The following is a 16,085-nucleotide window of genomic DNA, read 5'->3' on the forward strand; positions in this document are numbered from 1 at the left end:
GCTTCAACTGAAAAAAATGGAGCCTCGTTTGACCGTACTGAGCATGCTCCTAGGCTTATGAGCATGCTCAGATGCACCGGGCAGGGCTCGTCGAGGGGCAGGGTTGGTTGCTGGTACACAGGACTCAGGCCAGATAGAGGAAGATTGTCACTCCTTCTAATATTTTCAGAATGGTGAAGAGCGAGGCGGGGAAGAAAAATAAGAAGCACCACACACACGTTCCCATAGAGCTGAAAACTAACCAACAGAAGCTTCCGAACCCCGCTAGGAAGTCAGCCTCTCTGGTTAGGTTCTGCGCTTTAACCCTCTCCGATCACGGCACTAGAACATACAATAAAAGTTCCGCATTGAAAAAGGGCCCACGGTAGAAAAAATTGCCAAACTCTATGCTTGATATACACCCTACATTTCCCTCACAAGAGTTAATTGGCTTTTTAAATTTTGCTCAGTGCTTATTATAATAATAGCTCATACATAAATCATTTACATATTGTATGTGTTTTTAGAAACTTGCAGTGGAATAATATCGCCCCAAGTTCTTGGAAGCAGCTTTACTCTTTGGAAGGAGGTACAAAGTGCAAAACCGAGACTTAAACATTTCCTCCCTGCCCACCCACCCCCCCACCAAAAATACATGATTTTGTAGTCTGTCTGTCTCTCTTTTTAGTAATTGCATAAAATTCAGAATTGGATGCTCTCAAATGTGTTTGAAACTAGCAAAGGGGACTGAGAGTCTGGCCATAGGGGAGAGAGCAGCATGTTCCTCTCTGCCTACAGAACAGTACTTGATCCAAAGACACGTGTGTGTGTGTGTGTGTGTGTGCTTGCTCTCCCTGTACCCCCATAACTGCAGAAAAAATAAATACACACCCTACACCTGCTCAGTGTGAGCAGCAGAATTCTTCCCTTCAGCAACTTGGCTGTGAGTGCACTGCTGTAAGTTGTAGCATTTGCTTAAATGGCTTTGTAAAGGATTGTGGAAACTCATGGGGGAATAGGGGGTTCTCAAATGGCTATTAGTCACAGTAAGGAAAGGAAAGGAAAGATTGTGCTGTCCTGTCGGTGTCGATTCCTGGCGACCACAGAGCCATGTGGTTTTCTTGGTAGAATACAGAAGTGGTTTACCATTGCCTTCCTCCTGTGCAGTCTGAGATGATGCCTTTGCCGTTGTCACTGAAGTGACCATCCACCTCCAGCTCCTTCCTGTATCGCTGCTGCCCAATATAGGTGACTACAAATATATATTTACTAGGCACAGTCTGGGAAGCACACCAGCACAGTAACTGATAGCAAAATGGAACCTACATGTTCAGATGCAGCCCTGATGAGTTCATGTTGCTGAGGGAAGGAAAGAGAGACAAGAAAGGGCTGCTGCCTTCACCCTTTGTTTGTGGATTCCCACTGAGGAATCCCTGTCCATGGATGGAAGGAAGATGCAGATTAGACTGACAGTTTTGCTCTGACCCACCAAGGCTATTTTGTTGTACATGAGACTGATAATAATTGGGCAGCTGAGGTGCAGAAGAGAGGCGGGTTCTGCCACAGCTTCTGTTTATACCGGGGGTAGTTACTGTTGGAAGTTAAGGACTTTGCGCTGTCTCTTGTCTCAGACAGTGGAGGACAGACAAGTGAGTCAGAGGGCTAGAGGGTCAAGACATTGGTCATCCCTTCTCTACTGCTCTGACACTATCCTTTTGAAATGTAGATTGGTACTCTTAGGGATTAACTTCCTCCCTCTCTTCTCTTCCTGTCCTTCTACCTTGCAACATGGCAAGCTCCTCTCCCTGCACCATGTGTGCAGAGAAGATGCAGAATCCATCTGCATCCAGCTAGATAGATAGATTAGAGATCCTAACTCCTCACTTTCCTATCTAGAATGGAGTTCCTTAATAAATGCCTTATATATTGATTTGAAACTATGAATTGGCTCCAAGTTACTTTACTCTCAGCATACACACATGCCTAAGTAAATTCCGCTGTGTTGTGCCTCTGTGCTCTCTGCTATAATGAGAAAGGAATTCTCTTACCACAGAGAATTCCCAACAGTTACTGGGGTTCAAGATCCCCTTGGCCTGTGCCTTGGCTCTCATGGAACAGAGTCAAGCAGGCAACATCACAACTTCAGTACTACATTTCATAGGTTTTCAAACAGATGTCGGCCAGTCATCTGTCACTGGGCAGGGACTAGACTAGAGAAGAGCTCCAAGGTCCCTTCCAACTCTACATTTCTGTGATTCAAATCTTTTCCTGAGCCTGAAGTCAACCAGAGCCCAATATACCAGCTCTTCTCTGAGTCTGGTGGAGCTGCTCAATTGTTCGGCAGCCACCACTCTGAAGGAAGGGGAAACTGAGGAGCATGCTTGCTTGCACCACGCTGCTGTTCATCTTCCAAATCCCAAGGCCCATTCTGCTCTGCCCACTGCCTCTCTCCCTTCCACACTGCATGCTGCATCGCCATGTTGAAAATTTCAATAAATCATTTATTTTTATATATTTTAATAATGTGGTGCATGAGGAAGCAGTAGCATGACAGCAGCAGCTAGTCCAAGCAGCACAACCAAGAGAGGCGGGCGGGGTTGATGTAGATGGGGCTCGTTCCTGAGTCCGCTTAACCAATCAGTCAGACACAAAGATTGGGAATTATTGAGGTTTTATTACTTCTGCAGATAGCAATAGGAAATCAGTAGGCTCATGCTCTCAAACCGATTTCAGTTTGGTAACAGGCACACCTTACATTTATACAAACAGGTGCTGACACCCTAGACACAGTATGGTGGTCCAAGTATCTAGTACACATGCGAATGCCTGATTCATTGTTCATCGGGTGATTACTCCTTATTTGGTTAGATCCTGTTTTCTAGCAGTGGGAATGTTATCTGTGTTAGCAAGTTTCATGGATACAATTTAGCTAGAGAGAGATAATGACGTTAATCATGAGAGGCAGTAATGTCCCTGAGTTTGGGCTAGGTTACTTTAAGTTAAAATGAGGTTTTCTAGGCAAAAATTGAGTTTCTTTGGTTTTCTAAACACACCAGGGGGACAAAAGAAACTAGGTATCTTGCCCCCATGTCTGTCTCCTCACCATTCCTGACAAGATTTTGTTGTCCTTCGGAGATGGTGGAACAGGTAAAATAAATCTGCTACAATGTACTGGGGCACTTTTCAAACTCCTTCAAATAGCAAGTTTTGACTTTTAAACTTGCACCTGCCATTTCTGCTCTGCCTGTAATTGGAGTAGAAATGGTGAGCAATAGGGGAGGGGAAATAAGCAAAGACTGGTGGGGGGACAGTTTCTGTGTGTCCCTTTCCCCCCTTCCCTTTCTTCCTCAACTTAGTAAATCTTGTATCTCTTCCCAAGGGGGGCAGGGAGTGAGTGGGATCAATCTCTCATACCTTCATAGGTCCCCTTCTTTCCTAAACAGGGTGGCAGGGTGGCTATGCCCTGTCAGCGAGTGAAAATGGGGGAGTGTGTGAATGAGAAGGGTCTCTGTGTGTGTGTTTCTATGTTTTCTGTGTCTCGTATATATGACCTTAGCAGCTGGCCATGCACCAGGGCCCTCTTGCCTTAAATACCCCAAGATCCCCAAAGTCTTAATCCTGCCCTGTCCCCTCCCTCCTCTGATCACTCCCATTGTCTGTTGCGGTTCGCCCAGTGTGCTTCTGAGGTACAATCAGAGGTTGGCAAAGTTAGTTCAATGGAACTTGTTTTCTAGTAAGAGAGCCACCTGGTCCTTTCTTCCCTTCCTGATACTCGTCTCTTCTTTCATACTCCACTTCAGCTTGATAAAACTGCAGTGCATAATCTTGCAGTTCATGTGATTAGTTAACCACTCTATTATCATTAGAAATATGAATATTAATACAACTAATAGTTATATACTGCTTTTCAACAGTATATTACAACTGTTAATTACCAGTTATATTACAGTGGTTCCGCTCCTGCCTCTCAGACAGATTCCAGATGGTGTCAATTGGAGACTGTCGCTCTTCAAGATCTGAGCTTAACTATTTATTTATTATTTATTTTCTACATTTAATATCCTGCTTTTCCTCCAAGGAGCCCAGAGCGATGTACTACACACTGAAGTTTCTCCTCACAACAACCCTGTGAAGTAGGTTAGGCTGAGAGAGAAGTGACTGGCCAAGAGTCACCCAGCAAGTAGCATGGCTGAATGGGGATTTGAACTCAGGTTTCCCCCGTCCTAGTCCAGCACTCTAACCACTACATCATGCTGTTTCTTAAGTATGGTTTTCCTTAAGGCTCCATACTTTCTCCAATGCTTTTTAACATCTACATGAAACTGCTGGGAGAGATCATCAGGGGATTTGGAGCTGGGTGTTACCAGTACGCTGATGACAACCAAATCTACTTCTCCATGTCAACTTCTTCAGGATCTGGTATATCCTTTCTAAATGCCTGCCTGGAAGCAGTAATGGGCTGAATGAGAGAGAATAAACTGAAGCTGAATCCAGATAAGACAGAGGTACTTATTGTGTGGGGTCAGAACTCCAGAGACGATCTTGATCTGCCTGTTCTAGATGGGGTCACACTTCCCCAAAAGGAACAGGTTCACAGTCTGGGAGTACTTCTGGATCCACACCTCTCCTTGGTTTCTCAGGTTGAGGTGGTGGCCAGAGGTGCTTTCTATCAGCTTCAGCTGATACGCCAGCTGCGCCTGTTTCTCGAGATCAGTGACCTCAAAACAGTGGTACATTTGTTGGTAACCTCCGGACTTGACTTTTGTAATGCGTTCTACGTAGGGTTGCCTTTGTATGTAGTCTGTAAACTTCATTTGGTTCAGAATGCGGCAGCCAGGCTGGTCTCTGGGTCATCTCGGAGAGACCACATTATTCCTTTGCTGATAGAGCGTCACTGGCTGCCAATGGGTTTCCGGGCAAAATACAAAGTGCTAGTTATAACTTATAAAGCCCTAAACGGCTTAGGCCCTGGCTATTTAAGAGAGCGTCTTCTTCACTATGAGCCACACCGCTCATTGAGGTCATCTGAGGAAGTCCGTCTCCAGTTACCGCCAACTCGTCTGGTGGCTACACAGAGACGGGGCTTCTCGGTTGCTGCCCCGAGATTGTGGAATGCGCTCCCTGCTGAGATATGATCCTCCCCATCTAAAAACATCTAAAAACCCATCTTTTCACCCAAGCTTTCCCAGCTTTTTATAACTGTCTGTTTTTAATATTTATTGTTGATTTTAAATTGTTGCATTGTTTTAACTTTTTATATGTGTTTTAATTGTTTTATGTTAACCGCCCAGAGACGAAGGTTTGGGCAGTATAGAAGTTTAATAAAAACATAAATAAACACACAAATAAATAAATAAATAAAAGTTCCCTGAGTGGTTTACATAGATATTAATAAATAAAATTAAATGTTGTTCTAGTAAGACTAATCAGTCTACTTTCCTTTCACTATCCCTACAACTAGACTAAATTTGGTCCAAATTGGTTAGACAGTTCACAAGTTAGCCCACTTGCACCTCAAACATTCATTCATCTGCCATCTTAAATTGTGGTGGATGACATCATCACAAGCTATGCATTTGAGGTGTCCCTACAACTGTACCAAATTTAGTCCAAATCGGTTAGGCAATTAGCCCCCTTGCGCTTCAAACATTCACGCATCCACCATCTTGATCAGAGTGGATGACGTCATTGCAAACTACACCACTGAGGTGTCCCTTTTTGTCACTCACTACAACTGTACCAAATTTGTTTCACATGAGTTAGATGATCCACAAGTTAACCCACTTGTGCCTCAAATGTTTACGCATTTGCCATCTTGAATTGGGGTAGATGACATCATCACAAATAATGCCATTGAGGTGTCCCTACCACTGTACCCGATTTGGTTCATATTGATTCAGGCATTGTGAAACTGACAGGGGGGGACACACACATGGATGGACACACAGACATACTCGGAATGCCAGGTGATCTCATAAGCCTACTGGAAAGTAGGCTAATAAACATAAATAAAGAGGGTTTCTTCTACCCATGTCTTCAGTGGATGCTCATGAGGGGAATTCCAGTCCACATTAGTGATTCTGAATACAGAACTAGTTGTTTTGGTTGTAAATGATTTTGAAGTACTTTGCATGAAGTCTCTGGATATAAGATTTGGCATTAAAGTTCCAATTTAGGAGTATGGCTGCCGGATAGGCATGACCATGGGGCACAGCTGTCGGGGTAGATGTGGCTATGGAGGCTGTCATAGAGAGCACCTGCACTTCTAAATTTGCGACTACACTACTGTGTGCATGGAATGCTGGAAAGCGTAGTCTTTCCCAGATGTTATAGCCAGCATGGCCAAAGTTAATGGATTGGACCCAGAATTTGGTTCACAACTCAGGCCTATTTCCAATAGCAATTTTCAGCTCAGAGAAACACTGATGCGAGGCCTCACCCAACCCTGAGTGAAATGATTAACTCTTTTGTCTGCCTCTGTTAATTGAATTGTTAAGGTAGCATTGTCTCTCAGTGTTTTGTGAAGATACAATTAACTTGCTCTCAGGTAATCCCTTACCTGACAGGATGCTCATCATGATGTCACCTATTGTTCTGCCTTAGTCAAATGTATTGATTAACTAGCCTCAAACATGCACCCCTTTTGCTGTGACTTTAACATTATTATTCTTAGAATCACATAGATGTACACAAGAAGTAATGTAATTGCTCTCTACCACATATAGTTTGGCTTCTTCCTTCTTTCCTAACATCTTTGACTTGTAACATTCTTGGGGACAAGGCGGCAGAAGATGCAGATTTGTTTTGCAGAATGTCAACAGAACAATGTTGTTCTGTTGTTTTATCCTTCCCAAACAAACAGCCAACAGAAGATAGAACTCAGATCCTGTGTTCTCTTGACTGACCAAATATTCTGAACTAATATTGATAATTAAAAGACAATATCCAGAGCAGTGATTCTCAAACTTGGGTCCTCAGCTGTTATTGGACTTCAACTCCCATAATCCCCAACCAAAGGCCACTGAGGCTGGGGATTATGGGAGTTGAAGTCCAATAACACCTGAGGACCCAAGTTTGAGAATCCCTGATCCAGAGGATATCAGGAATGGACACCTTTTGTGATCCAGGAGACTCAATGGACATCAAAGGATGAAACCACTATAAGGAGGGAGTCTCTGGACATGGCAAATCAGCAAGCTTTGCCTAACCAGCAGATCTGTGCTCAAGAGCCATCCCAGAGTTTGCTGCCCAAGCCACAGGGCTAAAAGCAGGAACTCTTTCCAGGGAGAAGGGACTGTCTGTTGACCTCTGCTGCACAGTGAGAAGTCAAGACTCCCCAGCCATGATACTCCCGGCAAGCTTTGCCTAACAAGTAGATCTGTGCTCAAGAGCTATCCCAGAGTTTGCTGCTAAAGCCGCGGGGCTAAAAGCAGGAACTTTAAATGGACAGGAACTGTCGGTAACCTCTGCTGCGTAGAGAGGTCAAGATTTCCCCAGCCAGGGTGCTCTCACTCTCTACCTTGCTCTGAGCAATCTACCACTAGCCTGCTTGACCACTTGAAGACTGCATCTCTTCCAAGCTCCTGAAATCCAGCACCAGCCTTCTTGCAGCTGAAGCCTGCATTGCTCTCAAACTCCAGCAGTGAACAAATCCCTTGAAGCCTTCTTCGTGAACCTGGTGAGATGCCTATCCAACACACAGCCCAGCCGGCTTCCCCTTTCCCTCTTCCCTACTAATCATAGCCATTCCCTTCCTGAGCCCTCCCTTCCTCCTCCTCCTTCTCTCTCTGTTTCTCTCTAAATGCTTTATTAGGATTTATTAGACAGCTGCAATTATTGATTGCACACACATATGACAGTTAGGCACCCTGAATCAGAGGCATGTTTAACTTAGATGACCTGTTTTGAATTTTATCCTGATGAGCAACTTTCTATAATAAAGCCCATTGAATCATTTAGGAGTGTTTTTTTAAAATCTTCTTTCTACCTTTGCACCCAGACTATACATGGTCACCGTATAAAAGAACTGGTCACTCTGTGACACTGGTGAAGCCAGCCTAATCTCATATGCTAGCTCTGGAGCATACCTAGTATACAAATCAGGCTTGGTTCACAACACAGTGTTTTCTCCACAGAGCTCTATGGGGAAAGCTCTGGGAAGGACTACACTTCCCAGTGCTCCATGCATAACTTCCAAGAGGGTACTGGGGCTCAAGAGGGCTCTGTTTCTCTCTAAAGAGTCCTACCAGTGCTGGGAAACACGCAGCACTGTGCAGTGGGCATGGTCACTTCTGCATGGTGCCAGGCAAGAGGCTTTAGCATAAGATTTGTACAGCCCTAAGTGATGCAGCGGGGAAATGCTTGACTAACAAGCAGAAGGTTGCCAGTTTGAATTCCCGCTGGTATGTTTCCCAGACTGTGGAAAATCCCTATATCGGGCAGCAGCGATATAGGAAGATGCTGAAAGCTTCATCTCATACTGTGTGGGAGGAGGCAATGGTAAACCCCTTCTGTATTCTACCAAAGAAAACTACAGGGCTCTGTGGGCACCAGAAGTCAAAATCGACTTGACGGCACACTTTACCTTTAGTTTTAATAAACAATTAGTCAAGGATCCTTATTTATGGTCAGTGGGAATGGCCACTGGTTCCCAGGGCTTACAGTGAAGAACACTGACTTAAGCAAGAAACTAGGTGTAATCTCTGGCTCTTTTAAAAATTATCCTATGGGATTTTAATCCCCATAGTACATACATTTTATAGAAGGGGGGGGGATGTTCGTCATAGATCAAATTTGCATATCCCCGTTGGTAAATACAGGGAGGGGCTTTTGCTAGTCCTTGTCAGCCTTTGGCATGATCCCGCTGTGTACCATCCGCATTTCAGGCTGAACCATGGTGGGCTCACAGCTGCCGCATGCAATGGTCTTGACTCCATATACATCTCTAGGTGGTGCACAAAATTTAAAACAATATAAAAGTCACAGATTAAAATCCACGAAACACAATAAAAACAATAGCATAAAAACAAATTATTAAAACCTTTATTGAAACAAATTATTAAAATTAATTATTAACATTAAAAGCCTGTGAGAACAGATGCGTCTTGAGGGTCTTCCTGAAAACAAATAGAGAAGAAGATGCTCTTATTTCAGTGGGGAGCATATTCCAAATCTCCGGGGCAGCCACACAGAGAGCCCGGTCCCAGGTTGCCACCAGACAAGCCAGCGGGGACAGTTACCGGACCTCTCCAGAAGATCGTAACAGGCAGCAGGGTTCATGACAAAGAAGGCGCTCTCTTAAAAACCCTGGACCCAAGCAGTTAAAGGCTTTTTCGGTAATAACCAACACTTTGCATTTTGCCTGCAGCCATATCAGCAACCAATGCAGCTCTTTTAAAATCGGGGTTATATGGTCCCTTCATGTTGTCCCGGAGACCAATGGCTGCCACATTCTGTACCAATTGTAGTTTCCTGAGTACGTATAAAGGCAGCCCCACGTAGAGTGCATTACAGTAGTCAAGCCTGGAGGTTACCAGCATATGTCCCACTGTTTTAAGGTCATTTACCTCCAGAAATGGACGTAGCTGACTATAGTGACCAGCCTCCCTTCCCTCTAAAGAGTGAATCCTAACCCTAACCCCTGCTAACTGGGCAAAGAGGCAACTTTTAACATGGTGATTCTCTTTATTTAGCAGAGGGAGAGTAACTGGCCCTATTCACCCCCAGCACAGTACCTCCAGTGACTGTTGCTGGTGTCAAGATAGACGCCAGCAACAGGTTTCTGGTGTTTCTGATGTTTCTTTTTAGAATTGTTTGTATAAATGTAAGATGCACTCTATCATACTAAAATTTCATAGGAACATAGGAAGCTGCCATATACCAAGTCAGACCATTGGTCCATCTAGCTCAGTATTGTCTACACAGACAGGCAGCGGCTTCTCCAAGGTTGCAGGCAGGAATCTCTCTCCGCCCTATCTTGGAGAAGCCAGGGAGGGAACTTGGAACCTCCTGCTCTTCCCAGAGTGGCTCCATCCCCTGAGGGGAATATCTGACAGTGCTCACACTTCTAGTCTCCCATTCATATACAACCAGAGCAGACCCTGCTTAGCTAAGGGGACAAATCATGCTTGCTACCACAAGACCAGCTCTCCTCCTCATTAATGTTTTAAGCCTTTAGGCATTTCTAAGGTCCTTTGGGGCCTTGTTGTTCCTATTTGTCTCCATTAGTTTTGTCCCCCCACCTTTCTTAAGAAACGTAGAATTCTAACGCAAAGAGATTTATTGCAAAGCAACTGTTTTTGTTAGATTATTAGTTTTTCATTGCATTGTTGCAAAATAAAAATAAAGCTTTATTTCTTGTTTTCATTTTCATTTTTGTTAGTATCCTTTTGTTTTTCTTTTCTTTTCTTTTTGTAATGCTAAGGGATCTTTTAATCTTGGTATAGTTTAGGGCCTCAGCATATCATAATCTGGCCTGGCAAGCCCTAATAAGATAAGATCTGACTCAAATTAAACGTTGCTTTATCCGACTGCATAGTTGTGATGGTTGGATGCTTATAAGAAAGGGACAGAGTAATCTTGCAGTTGCTAGATTCATCCGTTTGAGTGTAAGCCCCTTAGCAAATGACTCAGACTCCAACATTTTGATTTATGTCCCCACCAAAATTCAAGTTTTATGTACCTATGAAGCCTTTAGGCAGTTATCTTTCACAATGCAGAGACCACCTTCTTCCTTGTGTCTCATCATAATCTCTTAGATCAACCCATTCACAAACAAATTTACAGAGAAGAAACATTCTGCTGAGTTGTTTTGCAACTGCAGTCCTCTAAACCATCTATATGCCAAATTAATCGAGGAAAGCCATATTAAGAAGCATTTATGGTAGCTACCCATAATTGTCAAGCTCTCTGCATGAAGACTACGAACATGACAAAAGCATTGTTTGATTAGACCAGGAGTTCCCAACCTTCATTCCTCAGGTGTTGCTGGGCTACAGGCAGGGACGTAGCTATAATTGAGTGGATGGGTTCAAAGAACTCCCCCTCCCCGAGCTCCTGAGGGCCCTCCTGCTCCCCTCCTCACTATTTTCTTCATTAGCTCCTTCACTCTGAGGGACCGCTGGGGAGAGGGGCAAACACGGGCCCCCTCTCCACTAGTTACGCCCCTGGCTACAGGTCTCATCATTCCCAGTCACAATGGCCAAAGGTTATTGTGGCCAGTGGGTGATGGGGACTGTAGTCTTAACAGCTGGTATCCCACAGTTGGGAATCTCTGGATTAGATCAAAGGTCCATCAAATCCAGCATCCATGAACCAGAAACCAGACCAAGAAAATCTAAAATTGCCTTCACCAGTTTGCCCTCCAAAAACTAGTATATAGACTTGATTACTACAATGTGCTCTATGTGGGGCTGCCTTTGTATGTGGTCTGGAAACTGCAGTTGGTCCAGAATGCGGCAGCCAGGTTGGTCTCTGGGTCATCTCGGAGAGACCGTATCACTCCTATCTTAAAAGATCTACACTGTCTGCCAATTGGTTTCTGGGCAAAATACAAGGTCTTGGTTATAACCTATAAAGCCCTAAACAGCTTTTTTGCTATGAAGCACACCGCCTGTTGAGATCATCAGAAGAGGTTCGTCTGCAGTTACCACCAAGGCTTTGGAACACGCTTCCTGCTGAAATAAGAGCCTCCCTATATCGTACAAATTTTTAAAAGGCAGTCAAGACTTGTTTCTTCACCCAGGCTTTTAATTAGATACTGTTTTAATTGTTTAATTTTGAATAGTTTTAACCTTTTACATTTTAAATTGTTGTAATATTTTAAACTTTTTATTGTTTTGTTGGAAACCTCCCAGAGACATTCACTTTTACTACCATAGCTAACTGCCATTGATAGTAATTGATAGACCTATCCTCCATTCATTTAGTGAATCTTCCTTTAAAGCCATCGTACCCGGCACTAATCTCATGTGTGGCAGCTCTCGCGAGAGCAGAGATAGCGACGGGGACAGGAGACAATGGCGGCGGTGGGCCAGCCTGACCCAGCCGTTGGTCGGCCAAAGGAGGCAGCGGCGGGCCAGCGTGGCCCGGCTGCCCGCCAGGAGGAGGAGGTGGACCAGCCTGGTCCTGGTCCGGTCAGCTGCAGGAGGCGGTGGGCCAGTGCAGGCCGGCCACACATCTAGAGGAGGAGGTGGCGGGTCGGCCTGGCCCTGGCCCGGCCATTGGTCAGCTGGAGAAAGCGGTGTCAGGTCAGCTGGACCCGGCCACGTGCTGGAAGAAGGAAGCGGGAGGAGGTGGCGTGCCGGCCTGGCCTCGCCACCAGGAGGAGAAATGGGAGGAGGTGGTGGGCCGGCTTACCGGCCGGCTCACAAGCCAGAAAGTGTGGGGTGGGGAGAAGTGGAAGCGGGCCGGCCAGCTGGCCCGCCAGAAAGTGCGGGGGGGTGAGAAGCGGGGGGGAGTGGGCGGCCATCCAACCAGCCAGAAAGCTCGGCATGCCAGTGATGTGAATTCCGGTTCGTCATTGGGTCCGCTTTTTAGCCAATCAAACAGACTCAATGGGAATCAATTAGAGGCAATTTATTGCACTGCAGTTGCAACAGGTAATCAGAGGGCTTTACGCTCTCAAACTGAATACAAATTGGTTATAGGTGCATCTTACATTTATACAAACAATCTGAATTATGCTGATACCCTAGACATAGTATACGTGGCAACAAAATGGTGGACTAAGTATCTAGTACGCATGCGAATGATTCCTTGTTCATCTGGTGATCACTCCTTATTTGGTTACATCCTGTTTTCTTAACTGTCAGCAAAGAACAGTGAGAATCCTGTGAGAACCAAGTTTCCTTAGATACATTTTAGTGGAGAGCGATAATGACGTTGATCATGTGAGGCCGTGATGGCTCTAAGCTGAGCTGGGGTTACTTTAAGTCAAACTGAGGATTTCTAAGTAAAATGGAGTTATTTTGGTTTTCTAAAACACATCACCGGTGTGGTAGTGAGGGGGAAAACAGCGGTGGTGGGTAGGCCAGCCAAAGGTGCAGATGCCCTGTGCCTGGCCCAGCTAGTATTATGTAAAACTCGATTAGATGGATTCCCCACCTTCTGGGGTTTTGTTTTGTTTTGGTAGTTCAAGAGGGAGCTTGAGATCAAGGAAGCAATGCTGGGAGGGTATGTTTAAGACCCCCCATCATCAACCATTTCCCTAATCTAACTAGCCCTTTTAAAGCAGATCTTTGCCCTGCAGGGGGAAAGATACAAGCATCAAACAGATATGTGTATGTTTTCCCTACAGGGCAAATAGCTTTGGTCCCCTCACATTTTCCTAATCTAAATCACCCTCCCAAAGCTGCTAACTCCTCAGGTTTGCTCCTCTGATCCATTGTATCCCCCCACCTCACAAACTCCATGACTGCTTTGCAATTTTTTAAAAAGTAGTGTCTCATCTAATTTGGTCCTAAGCTCATCCCATCTTGTGGCTCTGCAAAACTTCAAGACACAGCCTTTTCAGAAACAATGTAAGGCTGAAGACAAACATTCTAAAGTGTAGTAGAAATGGTTCGAACACACATTTGCTGCACTTGGAGACAGAGGAAGAAAGCTATCGCACACAGACAACCTGGATCTCCTGGAGGGATATGCCAAAGGAATCCTCTCCATTTTCCAGCATACTAGACAATCTCCCTGACCCTAACTTGCCTAAACATTCCTAGAAGCAGGGTGGATTTTGTTTGTATTTTTACTTCCTGTCTTCAGTTGATTTATAGGGTAATTTATTAAGCAGCACTTCCCTCTGCTGGGTGTAACCAACATTGCACAAGTATATGTTATACAAAAAAAAATATCAATGCTAGGCAACAGTAGTAATTATTAGTTTTAATTTGGGTTTCGGAACACCCAGTTTTGGTGTAAATATCTCAGATGGCCACTGCATGCAAGGAAATCCCAAGTGAGAACTTCTCTTCTGGTTTTTGGTCTTTTTAGGTCTCCTGATTGAGAAAAAAAGTTTGGCCTTGTTATACCTCCCCCCCCCCCGTTGCTGAGCAGAAGGAAATTCAGTGTAGCTTTTGCAGAGTCAAGGCCAAATTACATATTGCATTAAACATGTAGTTGTTAAATGCAATTTTAGTCACGTATAAGAAAAACATGTGTAGTTTGGCCCTGCATCTTTCAACCTTAAATAGTATCCAAAGGATGCGGCATTAATCGGGAACTGGGACCTTTGTGTGGGGGAGAGGCAACTTAATTCTTTCTTCCCCACATCCCCCCCCCAACACACACATACACACAGAAGCCCCCACTGGCACTAAATTTCCTTTGCAGGAGAGGCACTACAGTTTCCTTTGTAGTGTCTTTCCTTATTTATATGCTGACTGAGCAGATATGGCTAAAGAGGGAGGAGATCTGGTCTTGTGGTAGCAAGCGTGAATTGTGCCCTTTGCTAAGCAGCCTCTGCCCTGTTTTGCATTGGAATGGGAGACTACATGTGTGAGCACAATAAGATACTCCCCTTAGGGGATGGGGCCACTCTGGGAAGAGCATCTGCATGCTTGCATGCAGAAGGTTCCAAGTTCCCTCCCTGGCATCTCCAAGATAGGGCTGAGAGAGACTCCTGACTGCAACCTTGAAGAAGCCACTGCCTGTCTGGATAGACTGAGCTAGATGGACCAATGGTCTGACCAGGGGCGGAGCCACCATTGAGTGGATGGGTTCAAAGAGCCACGGAAGGGCCATGTGAGCCCTTCAGAGTTCGTTCCCAGCCAGTGTTTGCTGGCTGGATGCATTTATTTCCCTTTCTCTCCTTCGCTGGAGAAAGAGAAAGGGAAATAAATGCACCCAGCCAGCAAACGATCTGACTACACCCGCATGTGCATGAAGTCATGCACAAAGGGTATCATTGGTGCGTGCAGCACACACAATAGCGGGGCCGCCGGGGATGGGAAAAAACCCAGGCCTCCACTCCCTGGCTTCACCACTGGATCTGACTCGGTATAAGGCAGGTTTCTATGTTCCTATGAGATACTGAACTGTAGGCCCTAGAAGCCTCCACTGGATTCCCTTTCCCATGCCTACTGGCTTTAAGCAACAAACATTCAAAACTTGCCTTTCCCAAACTCACCACACCCGAAGGTGGCACTTGAGGCATATGAATATAACTTTCAAGTAGAATCTTGCATAGCAACTATAAACAATTTATTGATAAATTTGATTGCCGAACAATCACTTCTAACAGTGTCCATCAACTTGCATGTCCCAACAAAAACATTCTCTAACTGCATGAAAGAAATCCATGGTCATAACACTGATATCACCATTTTATTTATCAAAGACGAAGAGCAAAATGCCTACTGTACCTACTCTAGACAATGTAAGGAAGGGAGAAGTAAAAATTGCTTGCTTTTTTGAAGTTGTTTTAAAAAAAAAAGTATCAGCAATTGGTTGCTGGTTCAAATCCCCACTGGTATGTTTCCCAGACTATGGGAAGCACCTATATTGGGCAGCAGAGAGATAGGAAGATGCTGAAAGGCATCATCTCATACTGCGTGGGAGAAAGGCAATGGTAAACTCCTCCTGTATTCTACCAAAGAAAACTGCACGTCTTTGTGGTCTCCAGGAGTTGACACCGACTCGATAGCACAACTTTACTTTTCCATGACTCACATACCATGCTGTTCTGCGGGCATTTTGTTAAATGCATATTCTGCATTCCATTCAGTTCCATTCAGCCCATTTCCCCTATTTGATACCTTCTTCCCCTGCCGCCTACTCTCCCATTCTCCCCCCCACCCCCGCCACAGGTCCTGCATGCATAAAAATGGTTTCCATATCAAAATCAAGCACAGGGTAGCTGTGTTTGTCTTTTGCAGCAAAGCTAAACCAAAACAGATATAATTTAACAGGAAATATTGGTGTCCCTTTGAAGATGCTTTCTGGAATAACAGCCTGCAGTTCAGCAGCAAATTGTCTTGGGAGACTGGAATGTCCCCCTGCTGGTTTCTGAACATAGTCCTTTTTTGTGTCGGATGTGTATCTATTCATTATTTTGCATTGACACTAACTTGTTTGTCCTATGTAGGCAGCAGAAGGGCATTGTTGGCAGGTTA

The sequence above is a fragment of the Hemicordylus capensis genome, chromosome 2, assembly GCF_027244095.1.
Source record: "Hemicordylus capensis ecotype Gifberg chromosome 2, rHemCap1.1.pri, whole genome shotgun sequence".
NCBI classification, from domain to species: domain Eukaryota; kingdom Metazoa; phylum Chordata; class Lepidosauria; order Squamata; family Cordylidae; genus Hemicordylus; species Hemicordylus capensis.